A 19,911-nucleotide genomic window follows, 5' to 3' on the forward strand; every position below is an offset into this window, starting at 1 on the left:
GCAGCCGAGGTTGATGAGGAGGAAGAGGAGGAGGGAAGCCTTGATGACAGTCAGCCATTGTCTGCTCCGGGACCTCTCCTGGATGAGGTGGAGGAAGAAGGGGAGGAGGAGGATGATGTTGGGGATGATTATTTAGGGGAGGAGAATGCTTCTCATGGGGCAAGAGAAAATGTTGGCGTTCCAGGTATGGTACAGGGTTTGTGCGTGACTGGAGGGAGGTGGATTTGCCAGAAAGTGCTCCTCCACCCAGCACTCGCAGTGCATCATTGACACCTGGAACATTGGCCCACATGTCAGATTATGCCTTGCAGATCCTAAAAAGGGATCCCCGCAATGCCAAAATGATGAACGATGACGACTACTGGTTGGCCAGCATCCTGGATCCATGCTATAAAGGCAAATTCCAAAACATCATGCCACAGGAGAACCTTGACCTAATATTGGCTAACAAACAAGCAACTCTGGTAAACCGTTTGTTTGAGGCAGTCCCAGCACACAGCAGCAGTGATGGTTCTCCAACGAGCCGTAGGGGGCAACATGGAAGAGGTGTTCGTGGTGCACACATCAGAAGTGGCGTTGGAGACAGGGGTTTCATGACCATGTTGTGGACTGATTTTTCAAGTCCCGCTTAAACAACTGGTAATACTGCATCGATTGAAAGTGACAGGAGACAGCAGTTGTCAACTATGGTTACAAACTACTTCTCGTACCATATCGATGTTCTCCCTCACAGGTCATTCCCTTTTGACTATTGGGCCTCTAAACTGGACACCTGGCCTGAATTGGCACAATATGCCTTACAGGAGCTCGCTTGCCCTGCTGCTAGTGTGCTATCAGAAAGAGTCTTCAGTGCTGCTGGCTCAATCCTGACAGAAAAAAGGACCCATCTGTCGACCCAAAATGTTGATGATCTAACCTTCATTAAAATGAACCATGCATGGGTTTCAAAGGATTTTGTCCCACCTTCCCCTGATGACACATAGTTTGCCAGAAAAATGGCTCGCTTTTGTCCTCCTCTTCCTCGGACTTCTCCAATTCCTCCATTTGCAGCTGCTGAATGTCCAACATCAACATATGCCATTTTTAAACCTCCCTAACTGGGCTGCCTCCCCCCCATGGCCGTGGTCACCACCTAGCGCACGCAACCGTGCGAGTGCCATTGCCCTGGACAGGTGGGTGGACTGACTCTTTGATGTCGGCACTGGCACAGGGTCCCTCATAGTGCAATCAAGTGTCTCTGATGGTGGGGGTGCACACCCGCCATCAGACACACCGGTGTACTATGAGGGGCCCAGTGCCAGTACCGACACCCACGAGTGGGTCCCCCTTACTTGGGCAGGGCTCCTGCATTTGCAATATTTATCTCTCCCTGCTCCTCCGCTGTGTAGTCTGGGCTGTCAAATCCTTCCCTGGGACTGTCACTACAAATTTGGTGAACTGATAGATGATGGTTAAGACGTAGTTATACCCTGTCCTGCTGGCCGGGCTCTAGCTTCAGATGTTCAATGGCTTCCATTTCTTATGGACGTCGACTCACAATGAGATGCAGTGGTGGTTTATCATCAGCTTTCACAGTTTTCCTACTCACAGACGTGTGACATTCCTGCCCACATTTTTAAATGTGCCCTCTCATGCCAATCCAATAGAATCGCCTACGGCCTGTGGCTTCTGTCTTTTGCACTCCAAAGTTACCTGACAGATCATGATAGGCAGTGAGGACCATGTCTACATCTCTCCCTGTGATCAAAATTTGATGGAGATGAGTAACGGTGATGGGATCAACGGTACTGCGATACAGCAACCCCTTCTTCACAAAGAACTGTTTTCGCTGTCTCCACACACAAAGTAATTGAGGGTCAGCATCGCCCCTGAGAATTCTCCCGGGAGTTTTTCCCATTATTAGTAATTCCTAAATTTCTGCAATCACTCGACTTTATGTCTGTACTTTTATCCATCTCGTTTCCTCTTGCAGAGAGTCTGGACTGTCTTACTGAGACAGAAATATATATGAAGATTTAAAAATACCCCAACAGTGTATACTGGTGTACGCTTCAAAAACATTTCCTTTTTTCTACTTTTTAGATTGTTGTCTAATCCATACTGAGAATGTGAGTGTCTTTGTCGTACTCCGGAAATAAACACGGAGATTTTAAATGTTTAAACTATGCTATTTATACCTGTTATCCGGTGATACTGTACCCTTTCTCAACTTTCTGCAATCTTGTTGAATCCATACTGTGCCTGAGACCGTCTGAGTCTGCCTCCTGATTACAGATGAGTGGAATTTGAGTGGAACTGTTGGCCAAGTTCAAATTCTAGCTGTTTTGGGCGGTGTTAGATCCGTTCGTCGAATTACAACACTTTGATTAAAATTCGGCTGTTCGAGTTTCCGTTCGAGAACGTTTCGTTAAACAAAAGCGTATCTTTTTTTCACATTAATAATGGTTTTCAATGATAATAGACAGTTTTAGGGCATAGTAGTGGTGTCTGGTAGCCAGCGGTGTAGTACACCTGTGAAGGAGCTACACCGTGTGTGTTTTGAATAATTTTTTACCACATATTGTCCTGAAAATCCTTTTGGGCCTAGTAACTGTGTTTGCTACTCAGAAGAGGAGCCCACCCGTAAACCGAGCTATGCCACCTGTTTATGAAAGAACCAGTTTTTGACTGCATTTACACCACTTAATACTTTGGGCCTAGTAACTGTGTATGCTACTCAGCAGAGTTGGCCACCTGTGAACGAAGCTATGCCGCCTGTTTATGTAAGAACTGTGTGCTACTCAGCAGAGGAGCCCAGCTGTTAAGCAAGCTACAGCACCTGTGGTTTGGACACTTAATTTTTTCACATTCTTTCTGGAATGCCGTTTAGGCCTAATTCTGGAATTACGGTTGACCTGCACTTACTGGGAAATGCTTGTTCGCGGGGAAGAATTGTAATCCCAGAACCCCATCACTAACGGGGTTCAGCGTGTTATCCGCACCTGTAAGCGATACACGCTGGTCCTTTCATTGTACACGCGTGAAGCCCCGGATGTTATGAATGAGTCACCGTAGGAGGCAAAAGCAGAAATACAAGCTAAGTCCAGAAAACCAGAGAAGTTGGCAACTATCAGATTGCAGACCCCTGAACCTATCAACACAACTAGCAGTAGCCGTGGGGGGTTCCTACGAAGCCCTAGACCCCTCGATCACAGCCGGAGAATTACATAGGCCTAAAGAAAGAAAGAGGAAATCTAAACTGCCCCAGAGCAGACCCCAAAGCAATAGGCAGCCCCCAACATATAACGACGGTGAAGCAAGATGAAAATACTAACACAGACAGAAAGATAGACTGAGCAAAGACGGGGCCTGCAACTATCTAGATAGGAAAGGACAGGAAGGCTGCTGTCTGCAATCTGCCAAAACCCTATCAAAGACATAAGCCAACAAGCTGATATGAAAAAGGCCCTGAAGCAGCTAGGCTCCAAAAACTAAATCAGCACTCAGGTATTTTCAGAAGACAGAGCTAAATGAATTCAGCACACCCCAGCAGGGAATGGCAGAAATCCAGAAAAACAAAGCAAAACAAAGTCAAAGCACAAAAGCAAAAGGCCGAGCAGCAAACTTAGCTTTAGAGGAGCAGGAATTCAGACTGGTCTCCAAGGATCCCACAGAGAAATCACCCGCAGGGCAGAAGGGCGTCGGCAGCCTTATATCCAGTCCGTAACTCCACTCAGCCAGTCATCATCATCAGCCTCAGGTGTTTGATAATCAGGCTCACTACCTTTCTTTACCAGAAGAGGGAGTTCCTCGGGCCTCAGTAATGAAGGGGAAAATGAACTCACAACAGTACCTCCCCCTTGAGGAGGGGTCACCGAACCCTCAACTACGCCACCAGGGCGATCAGGGTGAGCCCGATGAAAGGCACGCACCAATCTTTTGGCATGAATATCAGAGGCAGAGACCCAGGAATTATCCTCCTGACCATAACCCTTCCACTTAACCAAATACTGGAGTCTCCGTCTAGCCAGATGGGAATCCAGTACTTTCTCTACCTCATATTCCATGTTACCTTCAACCAATACAGGGTCTGGAGGTGCCACCCCCGGAACAACAGGTTCAACAAACCTCTTCAACAAAGATTTATGGAGCACATTATGGATTTTAAATGTGACAGGAAGAGCCAAATGAAAAGAGACCGGATTAATAATCTCCACAATCTTGTAAGGTCCAATAAATCTAGGCTTAAACTTAGGAGAAGCCACCTTCATAGCAATATTTTTTGATGATAACCACACCATATCACCAACCTTAAACTGGGGACCAATGGTCCTATGTCGGTTGGAAAACCGCTGGGCCTTTTCCTGGGAGAGAGATAACTTATCCACCACTTGGTCCCAGATCTGGTGCATTCTCTCCACCACAGTGTCAACACCTGGGCAGGCAGAGGGCTCCACCTGCCCTGAAGAAAATCGAGGCTGAAACCGAAAGTTACAAAAAAAAGGTGACATCAAAGTGGCAGAACTAGCTCTATTATTTAAAGCAAATTCGGCCAAGGGCAAAAATGAAACCCAATCATCCTGATCAGCAGAAATAAAACATCTCAAATATGACTCCAAGGTCTGGTTTGTTCTCTCTGTCTGCCCATTGGTCTGAGGGTGAAAAGCAGAAGAGAAGGACAACTGAATTCCCAGCCTGGAACAGAAAGTTCTCCAAAATCTAGACACAAACTGGACTCCTCTGTCAGATACAATGTTCTCAGGAATCCCGTGCAAACGAACCACCTGTTGTAAAAACAGGGGCACCAACTCAGAGGAAGACGGCAACTTAGGGAGTGGTACAAGATGAACCATCTTAGAGAACCTATCACAAATCACCCAAATAACAGTCATCCTCTGAGAGACAGGCATATCAGAGATGAAATCCATTGAAATATGGGTCCATGGCCTCTTTTGGACAGGCAAAGGCATCAACAACCCACTAGAGCGAGAACAAGATTTAGACCGGGAGCACGTCCCACAGGACTGCACAAAATTCCTGACATCACGAGACAAGGAGGGCCACCAAAAAAACCAACTCACCAGATCTCTAGTACCAAAAATACCTGGATGACCAGCCAAAGCAGAGCAATGAACTTCAGACATCACTCTCTTCTTCCACTGGTCAGGAACATACAACTTTCCACTGGGACAACGCTCAGGTTTGTCCTCCTGGAACTCTTCCAGAGCACGTCTCAAATTGGACGAGATGGCAGAAAGAACTACCCCTTCGCCTAAGATGGTAGCAGGCTTGGTCACCACAGAAGAATCAGCAAAGAAGCTCCTAGAGAGGGCGTCTGCCTTGACATTCTTTGTTCCAGGAAGAAAAGAAACCACAAAATCAAAAAGTGTAAAAAACAAGGCCCACCTAGCCTGTCTAGGGTTCAAGCGCTTAGCCGACTCTAGGTAAATCAAATTCTTGTGGTCAGTGAGGACCACGACTTGATGCTTAGCTCCCTCCAACCAATGTCTCCACTCCTCAAATGCCCATTTCATGGCCAACAGTTCCCTATTCCCCACATCATAGTTACGTTCAGATGGAGAGAACTTTCGGGAAAAGAAAGCACAGGGATTCATTTTAGATGTTACAGGATCCTTTTGGGACAAAACAGCTCCTGCACCAATCTCAGAAGCATCCACCTCTACCTGGAATGGAAGTGAGACATCAGGTTGCCGCAAAACCGGGGCGGAGGTGAATCTTCGCTTCAGCTCCTGAAAGGAAGAAACAGCCTCCGGAGACCAATTTAACACATCAGCACCCTTTTTAGTCAAATCAGTCAATGGCTTGGCAATACTAGAAAATTTTGCTATAAATTTCCGATAAAAATTAGCAAAACCCAAAAACTTCTGGAGGGCCTTCAAAGAAGTGGGCTGAACCCAATCGTGAATGGCCTGTACCTTGGCCGGGTCCATTTCAATAGTTGACGGGGACAAAATAAATCCCAAAAAAGAAATCCTCTGTACTCCAAAAAGGCATTTAGATCCTTTGACATACAGGGAATTCTCCCTCAAGATCCGGAACACAGTCCGAATATGTTCCACATGAGAATCCCAATCCTTGGAGAAGATCAAAATATCATCCAGATAGATAATCAAAAATTTATCGACAAAATCTCGGAAAATATCGTTCATGAAGCACTGGAAGACAGAAGGGGCATTAGTGAGCCCAAAAGGCATCACCAGGTACTCAGAATGTCCCTCCGGAGTATTAAACGCCGTCTTCCATTCATCCCCATGCTTAATGCGAATAAGATTATACGCCCCCCTGAGGTCAAGCTTGGTAAACCAGCAAGCACCTTTAACTCTGGAGAATAGATCAGAAATCAGGGGTAACGGATACTGATATTTAACAGTAATTTTGTTGAGGGCACGATAATCAATACAAGGTCTTAATGATCCATCCTTTTTGGCTACAAAAAAAAAAACGGCACCTAAGGGTGACGAGGATGGTCTAATATGTCCCTTCTCCAACGCCTCCTTAGTATAGGATCGCATAGCCTCGTGCTCGGGTACAGATAAATTGAAGAGCCGACCCTTGGGAAATTTACACCCCGGGCTCAGTTCAATTGCACAGTCATAACTCCTATGAGGAGGCAGAGACGCAGACTCATTCTCACTAAATACATCATAAAAGTCCGCCAAATAATCAGGAACATCATGCGACTGAGGAGAGGTGGAAAACACCGGAGCCTCACTAAAGGCACACCGACAACCCCAACTCACCACAGACACAGATTTCCAATCCAAAACTGGATTATGAATCTGTAACCAGGGAAACCCCAGAACAATAGTATCATGCAGATTATGCAACACCAAAAATCTGCAATTTTCTTGATGGTCTGGGGCGACCCGCATTACAACCTGGGTCCAAAACTGGGGTTTATTTTTAGCCAAAGGAGTAGCATCAATCCCCCTCAAAGGGATAGGCGTCTGCAGAGGTGTCATCGGAAATCCACAACGTTTAGCAAAATCCAAGTCCATTAGGTTTAGGGCTGCTCCCGAATCCACAAAAGCCTTGGCGGAAAATGTGGACAGGGAGCAGATCAGAGTAATAGCCAGAAGAAACTTAGGTTGAACACCCCCAACAGAAAACGTGTGTGCAAAGCGTTTCTCTCGTTTAGGACAGACAGAAATAATATGCTAGGCATCTCCACAGAAAAAACACAACTTATTACGCCTTCTGAACTCCTGACGCTGCTCTCTGGAAAAAACTCTATCACATTGCATAAGTTCAGACATTTATTCAACAGGTGGCAACACCTTTCGTGCAGCTTTGCGTTCGCGCAAACGCCGATCAACCTGAATGGCTAGTGACATAGAATCGTCAAGACCAGAGGGAACAGGAAATCCCACCATAGTATCTTTTACGGCTTCTGACAACCCCTTCCGAAAGAGAGCAGCCAAGGCATTATCATTCCAGGTAGTAAGTACTGCCCACCTTCGGAATTTTTGACAGTACAATTCAGCAGAATCACGACCCTGGCTCAATGCCAGCAGGGTCTTTTCAGCCTGATCAATGGCATTAGGTTCGTCATACAACCCCAAAGCTTGAAAGAATGCATTCACATTAGTCAGAATAGGATCATCTGGTTTCAAAGAAAACGCCCAATCCTGGGGATCGCCACGCAGCAAAGAGATGACAATTTTAACCTGCTGCGCGGAGCTCCCTGACGAGTTAGGCTTCAAGGCAAAAAATAATTTACAATTATTTTTGAAATTCAAAAATTTAGACCGATCCCCAAAAAATACATCAGGTGTAGGAATCTTTGGTTCAGCAGCATGTGAATGAGCAAGGTAGGCGGAAATTCCCCCCACTTCCGCAGCGAGCTGCTCCACACGATCAGACAATTGCTTTATCTCCATTGAGAGAAAAAAAAATTCCCCCTACGGCCTCAGAGATATAGAGGAAAAAATATACACACTTTTTCTTTTTTTTTTTTTTTTTTTTTACAATTCTTTCCTGCTATTGAGTACTCTAGAATCTGCGGTATGGCGGGTGATTCTGTTATGAATGAGTCACCGTAGGAGGCAAAAGCAGAAATACAAGCTAAGTCCAGAAAACCAGAGAAGTTGGCAACTATCAGATTGCAGACTCCTGAACCTATCAACACAACTAGCAGTAGCCGTGGGGGGTTCCTACGAAGCCCTAGACCCCTCGATCACAGCCGGAGAATTACATAGGCCTAAAGAAAGAAAGGGGAAATCTAAACTGCCCCAGAGCAGACCCCAAAGCAATAGGCAGCCCCCAACATATAATGACGGTGAAGCAAGATGAAAATACTAACACAGACAGAAAGATAGACTGAGCAAAGACGGGGCCCGCAACTATCTAGATAGGAAAGGACAGGAAGGCTGCTGTCTGCAATCTGCCAAAACCCTATCAAAGACATAAGCCAACAAGCTGATATGAAAAAGGCCCTGAAGCAGCTAGGCTTCAAAAACTAAATCAGCACTCAGGTATTATCAGAAGACAGAGCTAAATGAATTCAGCACACCCCAGCAGGGAATGGCAGAAATCCAGAGAAACAAAGCAAAACAAAGTCAAAGCACAAAAGCAAAAGGCCGAGCAGCAAACTTAGCTTTAGAGGAGCAGGAATTCAGACTGGTCTCCAAGGATCCCACAGAGAAATCACCCGCAGGGCAGAAGGGCGTCGGCAGCCTTATATCCAGTCTGTAACTCCACTCAGCCAGTCATCATCATCAGCCTCAGGTGTTTGATAATCAGGCTCACTACCTTTCTTTACCAGAAGAGGGAGTTCCTCGGGCCTCAGTAATGAAGGGGAAAATGAACTCACAACACCCGGACATGTAAGGGCATGACAGACCTGTTATTGGCCGATCTCGCGTGCCAGAGCCTCGCGTTTTCCTCTAGTAAGCTGGACGCAGACCGCGGGGGCATGCCTGAGTCTCATTCGTTAACAGAATTAAGCTTGCAATCTGTGCAGCTTTTTTGTGGATGGCATGGTTGAGGTTGCCCGTGTTGAGTCCAATTAAGCCGCAGGCTCCACTCCTGGTGGTGCTCTTCTCGACATTCCTTCAAGGTTCAGCTTTGCAACCATACTACCCCCGGAAACCAAACACTGTTCCTGACAGTGCCATTCTGGTCAAAGAGCGCGATGACATCACGTCTGTACGACCTCTGCCTAAACAGTCCAAGTGCAGAGAGATGGAAGATGGGGATGACGAGGAGTCCAGAGTACAGGGATTCCCTAGCGAGGAGACTTATTTAATTGTTTTAAAGGTTGGGATCAATTTTTGGGGAGCACGATACTCTGAAGAATGATATCTGGGGCCCACTATACACTGGAGCATTCCAAAGGTGGACATCAGTCACTGGAGCAGCATTTACAGGGCCCATTATACACTGGCGCATTAGAAATGGGGCCCATTATACAGTATATGGAGCATTATTTGGGCCCATAAGACACTGGAGCTTCATCCATAGGGACCAACATATACTGTAGCATTATGTGGAGCTCATCATATACTGTATGGAACATTATATGGGACCAATGATTCTGTATGGAGAAATATATGGGCCTCATTACTCTGTATGGCGCACTATGTGGTGGCCATAATACTGTATGGAGTAATATACTGTCCGTTTTTGGACCTATTGGAGAATTTAAAATGGATATCAGTCATGTGATGTAAGACACAGATCAGTCATGTGAGGAGACACAGATTAGATATTAGAAAAAACTTTTTGACAGTTAGAGTGATCAATGAATGGAACAAGCTGCCACGAGAAGTTTTGAGTTCTCCTTCAATGGAAGTCTTCAAACAGAGGCTGGACAGACATCTGACTGGGATGATTTAGCGAATCCTGCTTTGAGCAGGGGGTTGGACCAGATGGCCCAGGAGGTCCCTTCCAACTCTACCATTCTATGATTCTATGATTCTATGATAATTGAAGTATTTTTCATTGTACTGTACCGCTATTTCTCTGCCGTATCAAAGGATCATGAATTGTGTCATGTGTTAAAGGAGCCCAGTGACAACACTCTTTGGCCCTGGACCCACGAAAATCTGGAGCCAGCACTACCCCCCCCCACACACCTTTAGCCAAATAACCCCCAGTTTTCAGTGCCTAACTATTATTATAAAGTAAATTAAGGTTGACAAGCTTAAGGAATAAGAATTGATGTTTTTGGCATTAAAATGGGCACTGTAGGTGTGTTTCCTGTCCTCCACTCACTGCCGACTTTTCTTCCCCATTGACTTACACTGGGTTTCGTGTTTCAGTCGGACTTTGACTTTTCACAATAATCGGCCGATTTCGTTCGACCCGACTTTTGCGAAAGTCGGGATTCGTGAAACCCGACTTGAACCGAAAAAAGGCAAAGTCGCTAATCTCTAATCATCACCATGGCAACCGTTATGACATAACTGTCACCATTGCAACCTATTAAGACATCATCGTCACCATGGCAACCATTGTGACAGCATCTTCGCCATTGCAACCTATTATGACATTAGCGTCGCCATGGCAACCATTATGACATCATAATGAGGGGCGGGGTTTGCAACCTATGATGATATCAGCGTCGCCATGGCAACCATTGTGACATCATAATGAGGAGCGGGGCTTGAAACACACACTTTTTCCCCATTATGTAGATAGGGGCAAAATTGTTTGGTGAATTGGAATGCGCGGGGTTAAAATTTTGCCTCACAACATAGTTTATGACACTCTTGGGGTCCAGACGTGTGACTGTGCCAAATTTTGTGGTTGTAGCTGCGACGGTGCGGATGCCAATCCCGGACATACACACACACCCACATTGAGCTTTATATATTAGATTATAGCCAGCTGCTGCATGGTATAGGTACTTCTCCTGAAATTTACATTCAGGGAACGTCTGCAGCTTCATCTCCCTCCTCCTCTCTGTTTTCTTATCTATATATATAATTGTCTTATCATGTCTGTCTGTAACCGAAATCCTGCATTGAAATCACCAATCAGTGACAGTCGCTTAGTCGTCGCGGCAACACGGCCGCATCGCTTATTGTACAGGCACATTACAGCCGTTAAAGGCATCACTGCTGCGTCGCTCATTACACAGGCACAGTCCTGTACATATTCTGGAGTACAATACATTAGGTAAGAGCAGAACAGTGACTGCAGCTCTGGGTGTAACAGGAGTACATTAGGTAACAGCAGAACAGTGACTGCAGATCTGGGTGTAACTGGAATACAATACATTAGGTAACAGTAGAACAGTGACTGCAGCTCTGGGTGTAACTTGCGTACAATACATTAGGTAAGAGCAGAAAAGTGACTGCAGCTCTGGGTGTAACTGGAGTACAATGCATTAGGTAAGATCTGAACAGTGACTGCAGCTCTGGCTGTAACAGGAGTATAATACATTAGATAAGAGCAGAACAGTGACTGCAGCTCTGGGTGTAACTGGACTGCAGTACGTTAGGTAACAGCAGAACAATGACTGCAGCTCTGGCTGTAACTGGAGTACAATACATTAGGTAACAGCAGAACAGTGACAGCAGCTCCGGGTGTAACAGGAGTATAATACACTAGATGGAGGCCCGATTCTATCGCATCGGGTATTTTAGAGTCTCTGTTAAAATAAAAAAACAGTTATATACTCACCTTCCGACAGCCCCCGGACTCTTTCCCTCCTCTCACCACGCGCCCAGCATCTTCCGGTTCCAGTAATGCTTAGCGAGAAGGGCTGAAGATGACGTCACTCTCACGAGAGCGCGACATCATCAGCGGTGTTTCGCGCAAAGCATTACTGGAACCGGAAGATACTGGGAGCGTGGAGAGGAGAGAAAGAGTCCGGGGACCATCGGAAGGTGAGTATATCACTATTTTTTATTTTAACAGAGACTCTAGAATACCCGATGCGATAGAATCGGGCCACTATCTAGTTATCTATATTGCTTTTTAGACACCCAATTTTTGCCAAGAGCTTGAAATTAAAGAAGGGGGCTCTACATAGAGTTGGTACAAATCGATTTACAATCCCTGGTCAGTGGTCCCGCTGGATGTGAGACCTGAGAAGCACCTTTTACTGAAGGCATCTGTGGCTCTTCTGTTGACTAGCTGGTTTGGCGCAACTTCATTGTTGAGGCGTGAAACGCATGTGACGCTGTGCCAGATCAACCAATCAAAAGAAGAGCCACAGACAACTTTAAGTAAGAGCTGGTTCTCAGGGCTCCTGTTCGGCAGCACAGGTTACTGACGGGGGTCGTTGGACCCGGTTAGGCAAATTGATTCGCACCAACACTAATTGCCAAGACGTGATATCTGGATTGATTTATCACATGGGCATTTCATTAAAGGCAACCTGTCACCCCTTTTTTCTGTAATGCTGTAGATAAGCCTCCGATGTACCCTGAAAGATAAGAAAAAAGAGTTAGATTATACTCACCCCTGCGTTCGGTCCAGTCCGATGGGTGTCACAGTCCGGTCCAGCGCCTCCCATCTTCATACGATGCCATCCTCTTCTTTCCTTCCTGTCGTGGCTCCTGCGCAGGTGCACTTCTCTGCCCTGTTGAGGGCAGAGCAGAATCCTACAGTGCACAGGCGCTGGGAGAGGTCCGGCGCCTGCGCACTGCAGTATTCTGCTCTGCCCTCAGCAGGGCGGACCAGTGCACCTGCGTCGGTGCTGCGATGGGCAGTAATGAAGAGGACGTCATCGCTGCAAGATGGGAGGTGCCGGACCGGACTGCGACTCCCTCCGGACCCGAACTGGACCCGGAACGCCTTTGGGTGAGTATAATGTAACTCTTTTTTTTTTTTTATCTTACAGGGTACATCGGGGGCTTATCTACAGCATTATAGAATGCTGTAGATAAGCCCCTGATGGCGGTGCCGGCAGCTCATATTCGAAAAAAGGGGTGACAGATTCCCTTTAAGTGTGACTAAGTCACCCACCCTTTTCTGAATTTGATCCCCATATATAGGGTCGGCTGAGGAGACAAAGTGGACGGATTCTAATATTATTCTGAGTATAGCCCTCTAAGAGTAAAGACCTCCAGCTCCGACGTGAATGTATCCCAGCTCGGAGAATTTCCTGAAGTGGCAGATTTCATCCTGTACGTGGAGAGGTTGCATTTTCTTTCAGTGTCAGATGCTAACGACCTGCTCTGAAACTGCTTGTCAACCTGTTCCCATCAATCAAAAGTTTGATGTACGGAGCACGGAGCCCTGACAAAAAAAAATAGAAAAGTGCGCGTGGGATAGAATATGAAAGTTACAGCTACTATCAATAGCATGAGCAGTCGAGTTCACATTCTGCCTATAATGCACAGGAAATAACAGAACTTTCAGAATGGTATCGTTTGTTTTAATCATTAAAATTAATTTTCCAAAAGAATTCCATATTCATGATATTTTTATATATTTTTTTACATTTTAAAAGCAAAAAAGTCTCGTTTGCTTCTATTTCCAGTCGGCCATATTTCACATAGAATGATTACTGTTTAGGACAGATTGCCAAAATGTATATTACAATAGTTTCCCGAAAGTTGCAGGGTGTGATATAATGGGAAAAATAAAAAATAAAACATTGACCGTGACCTTCAATCCAATCATTTTGGGATCTGGTTATATGAACTTAGGAATAAAGTTGCTGCTTTTATGTTATCTGACTCTGTGATATATTTTCCTTCTCCCTAGGATGGACGCACAAGTGTCGCATTTTCCTGCAGCAAAATTCTCAGAAAAGCGTATAGATTTTGAAGCAAATTTTCTCCAGATTTTCTGTAAGTCTCACACTCAGTATTTTACAATGGAAAAATATAAAGTGGGAAATCACATTGTGTCCCAGAGTGAAAAACAGTTATTAAAAGCCCTAAAAGTGTAAACAAAAAGAAAAAGTTACGATTATGGGATGGATTCATCACTTGCATTTTTTGTTACGTCACTTTTTCTCTTTATGTCTTGGGTTGACTTTTTTTTTTGCGCCAAATTCATCACAATGGCACACGCGGATCCCGAATTTTGAGCGAAGACAAAAATGCCCTTTGTTCGTGTCTTTAGCCGTTTTTTGTCTCCAAAAAATTCACACGTTTGGCAAAATGTCACAATAATTAGGCAAAAAAAATTCTGGCATATATAGAATCGCACCAGGACCAACAGAGAGAAGTGTTCACATGAGCTCACCAGATCCAGACAAAAAAAAAAATCCACAGTGCCCGATTGAATAATGATAATTGTAGAGGGAAAATATCCTGCAGAAAAAAAAATTGTATAAAAACATTATTTTATTGATATGGCTCTAAAAATAAAGGGTTAAAAATGCGAAGCACTCGGCTTACGCGTTTCGAGTGCTGAAAGCTCTTAATCATAGCCGATCAGTTATGATTAAGAGCGTTCAACGCTCGAAAAGCGTAGGCCAAGTGTTTCATACTTAACCCTTTATTTAAAGAGCATATTAATAAAATAATTTTTTATAGAAATGTTTTTTTTTCCATGGAAGCTGGATATTTTCTCTTTAGAGCTGGGCGTACCAGAGCAGAAATGTTCGGCGTTCGTACGGACAGTCAATGTTTGGGCCTGAACGCCGAGCATGGACTTTCTGCTGAAGTCGGCTGCAGTGTTCGGAGGAAGTCCAGGGTTGGAGTTCTGGTGAAAGATTGGGTTCTGTTCTAGTTTTGGTTCTGGTTCTTCCTAAAAAGTTCTGGTCAGGTATCAGAAGCCGAACTTCCACCGGTCGGCCCATCCCTATCTACAAGGACTGAAGTACATTTTCATCAAATTCTGCAAGTTTTTGAGAAAAAAATCCAAAAAACCTAAATCCCGCCCAAAATGGAAAACTAAATAAAAGGTGAGCACATGTAAAATAAAAGTAAAAAATTAAACAAAAATAGGGCAAACAAAGCAATAATGAATCTCGCCCCATTTTATTTACAAACTATTTGAGCTCGATTTTTGGAATACGGATCACAACCGAATAAAAAAAAGTATGAATTGTGTTCTACTTTATCTAAAAGGCAACGGAGATAAACTTGTAGCCCCCAATTGTCCGAAGTCAGGAATTTTTAATGAAAATGTTAAAAATCCTAATAGCTGAATGATGAGATTAACCAAGAACATACATTTTTATTTTACTTTTTTTCTTACCTTTCCTTCTGTTTTTATTTATTAATTATTTATATTTTATTATTTGATACATAAAAATGTTTTTGTAAGGTTCTAATCATGTGAACTGTTAAAAAAAATATATATCTAAAAACAATAAAAAAAAAAAGTATTAATCTCATGGCAAAGTGTGATGATTAATTAAACACCTTTAAATAATTAAGTAGAAAAACATTTAGTGTAGAAAGGGACAAGCAAAAAAAGACACCAAAAAAAAACAATGATGAAAGTTGTCATGAAATTCCAAGTGAATAGTAATGGGAAATGACCAAGAAAAACTTATGTTTAAGATATTATTAATTTCCATTTTTGTCAGTATACCAAGTTTTACTGTAGTATGATTCTACTGTACGTCCATCTGTTAATGTGTTTAATTGCGTCTATCTAGAAGTCGACTTTTAGTCTGTACATTTGCTGTTTTTGGATCCAAATATTCCTGATTTTTTATAATTTCCTAAAAGTGGTTATTATTTGTATTATTATTATTATTATTATTATTATTATTATTGTTATTATTATTATTATTATTATTATTGTTGTTGTTGTTGTTATTTTTATTATATTAATATTATTATAATTTATTTTATATCTTGGACAATTTAAAATTCTGCAAATAAAAAATTGAGCCTTATTTTAAATATATCTTTAACAATTTTCCAAAATGAAATGAATCATCAATTCTCTTGATACACTGACAATATATTATACAGTTTCTCCCCAGAAGCAGCCGTGACCTACAGGACACGTGTGTGTGTGTGGTTTGTTCATTTACATGCTTGCCAATGATTTATGAAGTATTAGTTGCAACAATATTTATATTGTCGTATCTTTTGTAAAAGCTCAAAAAAAAAATCTAAAAAAAAACCTTTGCTTTTGAAATTTCCTGTCAAAATTGCTTTTGCTTTTAGCTCGTGCCAGAAGAAATTCTCTAAAGGTTTCCAGCATTCAGTGACACTTTATATAACATGTGATATAGACAAAAAGAAGACGACGCAGCCTTCATCGCTGGAAGAAAATATAAAACAACAGTTACTCTAAAAGGAATCGTTACATCCGTTCTAAAAACGGAATTTTGACATTTAAGTGCCCTCTTCGTAAAGTTTTTTTTTTTTTTAATTTTTTTACCACTTTCGATACGGAATGTTATCTACTATCTCCTGAATGCCGAGTTACCGGTTTATTATTATTGTTATTCTTGATTTTAAAAGTTTCTTGGAGAGGGTGACGCTATCAGGGCGACAGAATATAGTAATGTAGATACTTTTTATAGCTCAGCAAAAAGTTTTGCATTTGTTATAAAAAAGTTTAAGAACATATAATGTATTATAAGATCTGTTTAATATTTTGTACATTCCTTTTTTTTTGTTTTATCAAATATTGACACTGGATATGTTCTATATAAATAGTTGACAGATACGGGCTGGATATATACACTGCGGGCTCAGGTTCTTTTGTGATGTGTTTTTTTTTTCTCTAAGTTTCCACATAGGAAAAATATAAAAAAATATTTTTAGGCGCGCTACGAAGCTGGGAAATGTATTGTGTTTTTACATTTAGAGATGCAATTTCTTTAGCCTCTTTGAAACGCAATATTTTAACAATTTCACCCCAAGGCGATTTTCTGGATTTCGTTTTTGATTTTTTTATTTCCTTCCCTTCTTCCAAGAAACATAACTTTTTTAACTTTTTTATTTTTCCTTCAATATGACCATTCGAGGGCTTGTTTTTTGCAGGACGGGCTGTACTTTTGAATGACACCATTGATTTTACCATGTAGCGGTAAAAAAAAATTCTTAAGTGCAGTGAAATTGCAAAAAAAAGTGAAATTCTGCAATTATTTTTTGGGGATTTTTTTTGTTTACCACGTTCACTATATGGTAAAACTAACCCAATATTATGATTCTACAGGTCAGTTCGAGTATACAGATTTCAAACATGTATAGTTTGTTTTTTTTATTTAAGTAGTGAAAAAAAATTCAGAAATTAGAATGAAAAAAAAGTTTTTGCATTTGTCACCATTTTCCAAGACCCATAACGTTCTCATTTTTGGGTTCTGGGGCTCGTGAGGGCTTATTTTTTTCACCCTGAGCTGATTTTTTTTATTGGTACCATTTTGGCATAGATGCGATGCTTTAGTCGCTTGTTATTGCATTTTATTGTAATGTAGCGGCGATCAAAAGACTGTAATTCTGCCTTTTTGCTTTTTTCTCATTATGCCATTTACCGATTGGATTAATTTACTTTATATTTTGATAGATCGGACATTTCTGAACGCAGCGATCACAAATATGTGTATTTTTTATTATTGTTTTATTTTTAATAGGAAAAAAGCGGGTGATTTAAAATTTCGTGTTTTTTAATTTTTTTAATATTTTTTAAAACGTTTTTTTTTTCACTTTATACTATATTTAATAGTCCCCTTAGGAGAGTTGAAGCCTCGATCGTCTAATTGTCTGTGCTATACATAACCGTTCTCCAGCACTGCTATGGTGGATATAGCAAAAATTACGGTCTCCTATGAACACCAGCCATGAGGATATTGACAATGACAGGCACGGGGGTCTTCTGCAGACCCCCAGCTGTCATTACAACCCATTGGTGCCTCGCGATCATATGACAGAGACATGGATGGGTGGTATTTCTCGCTTCCTTCCGGCGGGTACATGCTCAATGCCACTGTCAGTGATTGACAGTGGCATTTAACTTGTCCACAGCCACGGGTGGATTGCGAATCCACCCGCAGCTGTTGGAGGCACTTGAGCAACAAGCTCTAAGTGTGGGGGGTTTTCATGTTTTTTTCCGATGGGGTTTTTTACAGAAAAAAAGTCAATAAAAAAATACATAAAAATCATCATCAAACTCAAAAAAGTGGAAGAAGCCGGAATAAGAAATGAGATCTGATTTTACCATCTAGCGTTTAACTTAAAACACCGGATGGAAACTGATGGAGAAACTGCTCCCACCTGTACGATGCATCCATTTTTTTGCCGTTGATCCGGATCGCAAAGTTTCAGGTAATGTTGTGATCCAGGTCAGTACGGGAGACGGATTGGTGGAAAAATTCATGCATTTTTGCATCGGTTTTGCCATCGGTTCTGATCCGCTGTATTGCACCAAGCTCAAAAAAATGACCCTGTGTCAACAAATATATCTGAACCCGGCCTTATACATGCAGAATTTGATTTTTTAAAAAGAAATGGATACCCAAAAAAAAGAACAGACATGGGTTTTCTCTTTATACTTTTTACTTCTGTTATGATGGAAAAAGAGGTGGAAAAATATTTTTTGGGGCAAAGGTGAAAAATTGTATCCATTATTTTTACCTTTTGCCGAAAACAACAATTGGCTCCTTTTTATGGGAGATGTAAAGGAGATGGAATCTGTTTAGATGGAAATCTCACATGTGGATCAGATACAAGAGAGAGAAGAATCAGAATTTACTTAAAGTCGAATTGAGATGTCCATGAAGCAGGGTCGAAGCATGGACTGTGTTGTTCGGACTGGTGGCGGATCTCTAGACCCAAACTCAACAATCTTAGGGAAGACGGACATAGATTCTCTCATTCGAGAGACTTGGACTCATTATGCAAGTGACACTCTGATCAAACTCTGATCGGGGTGTGATCCGATTCTTATGGATGAGGTTAAGATGGAGAGCAAAATATCTACATCGCGTCAGTGTGCGGAAATCAGACCACACTCAGGTGTCTTCTGATGCAGTTCCACGATTTCCGCACACTTATTGACTTGCATGGCTGAATGCGATCTGAATATTGGATCAAGCTCAGACATGCAGCGATTTTTTTGCTTGGACAGACTCGGTCCGGGATAAAGATCAGACACATTCATGGCCCATAGACCAACACTGGTCCGTGCGTGATCTCGTGTTTTGTCAGATTGCACTCGGACCGATAATACAGCCGTCTGCTCCCGCTTTTATTGATGCTATGAGGCTATAGAGTCAGGAGATCCACCGTCAAACATCCGTGTTTCGTGGACATCGGAATCTGAATTTGACCTTGTACTTGTCCTTCTTTTTAGACCTTCTCCTGGATTTAGCCAAAAGAATTGCATGTCTGATTCCAGTCTTAAAAAATATTTAGTTCGCCAAGGAGCATCATAAATGAACAAGAAAAAGGAAGAAATATAAAAGTTTCCTTCCATCCACATTTTTCCATTTTTAAACTCTTGTCAGAAGAAAAAAAACATGAATTTTAAACATGTTTAGTGGTTTTCTAAAGGCGCAGGTTTCCAAAGGAAGATGCCCAGTGTGCATATTACTGTATATAGTGGATCTACAAATCTGTGCAGTAAATCTGAGATGGATAAGGAGGTGGTCTTCCCAGAGGGGTGGTCTTCAGGTGGCTTCATTATGATGTTATTATTTTTTTTTTTCATGAAATTTGGGGTTATTTGGGATGAGTTTACGAAATCTCAGGATCTCTTCAAAATGTATTTTTCATCTTTAATGTCGACTTAGTGCATAACATTAATTTCAATATTCTAAGTAATTGAATTCAATAGTTCCAAACCTATATAGATATTTATTTTTCTTAAGTCTCCATGTGTTTTTTAAGAAGAAAAAAACACCATTAAAAAATACATTGTTTGGCAGTGAAAAGAAAAAACTTTAAAAATATTTAACGTCTTCCTTAATTTTTTTTTATTTGTTCCTGTATATATATATAAGAAAAAAAAGCAGACAACAAAATATAATTTTTGGCTGCAATAGTTCTGAACTTTGGAAAGTAGTCCGCAAAGTTAATAAAGGAAAAAAAAACACTT

Source organism: Dendrobates tinctorius, unplaced genomic scaffold (assembly GCF_039654945.1).
Source record: "Dendrobates tinctorius isolate UK_male_01 unplaced genomic scaffold, ASM3965494v1 ptg000070l, whole genome shotgun sequence".
Classification (NCBI taxonomy): domain Eukaryota; kingdom Metazoa; phylum Chordata; class Amphibia; order Anura; family Dendrobatidae; genus Dendrobates; species Dendrobates tinctorius.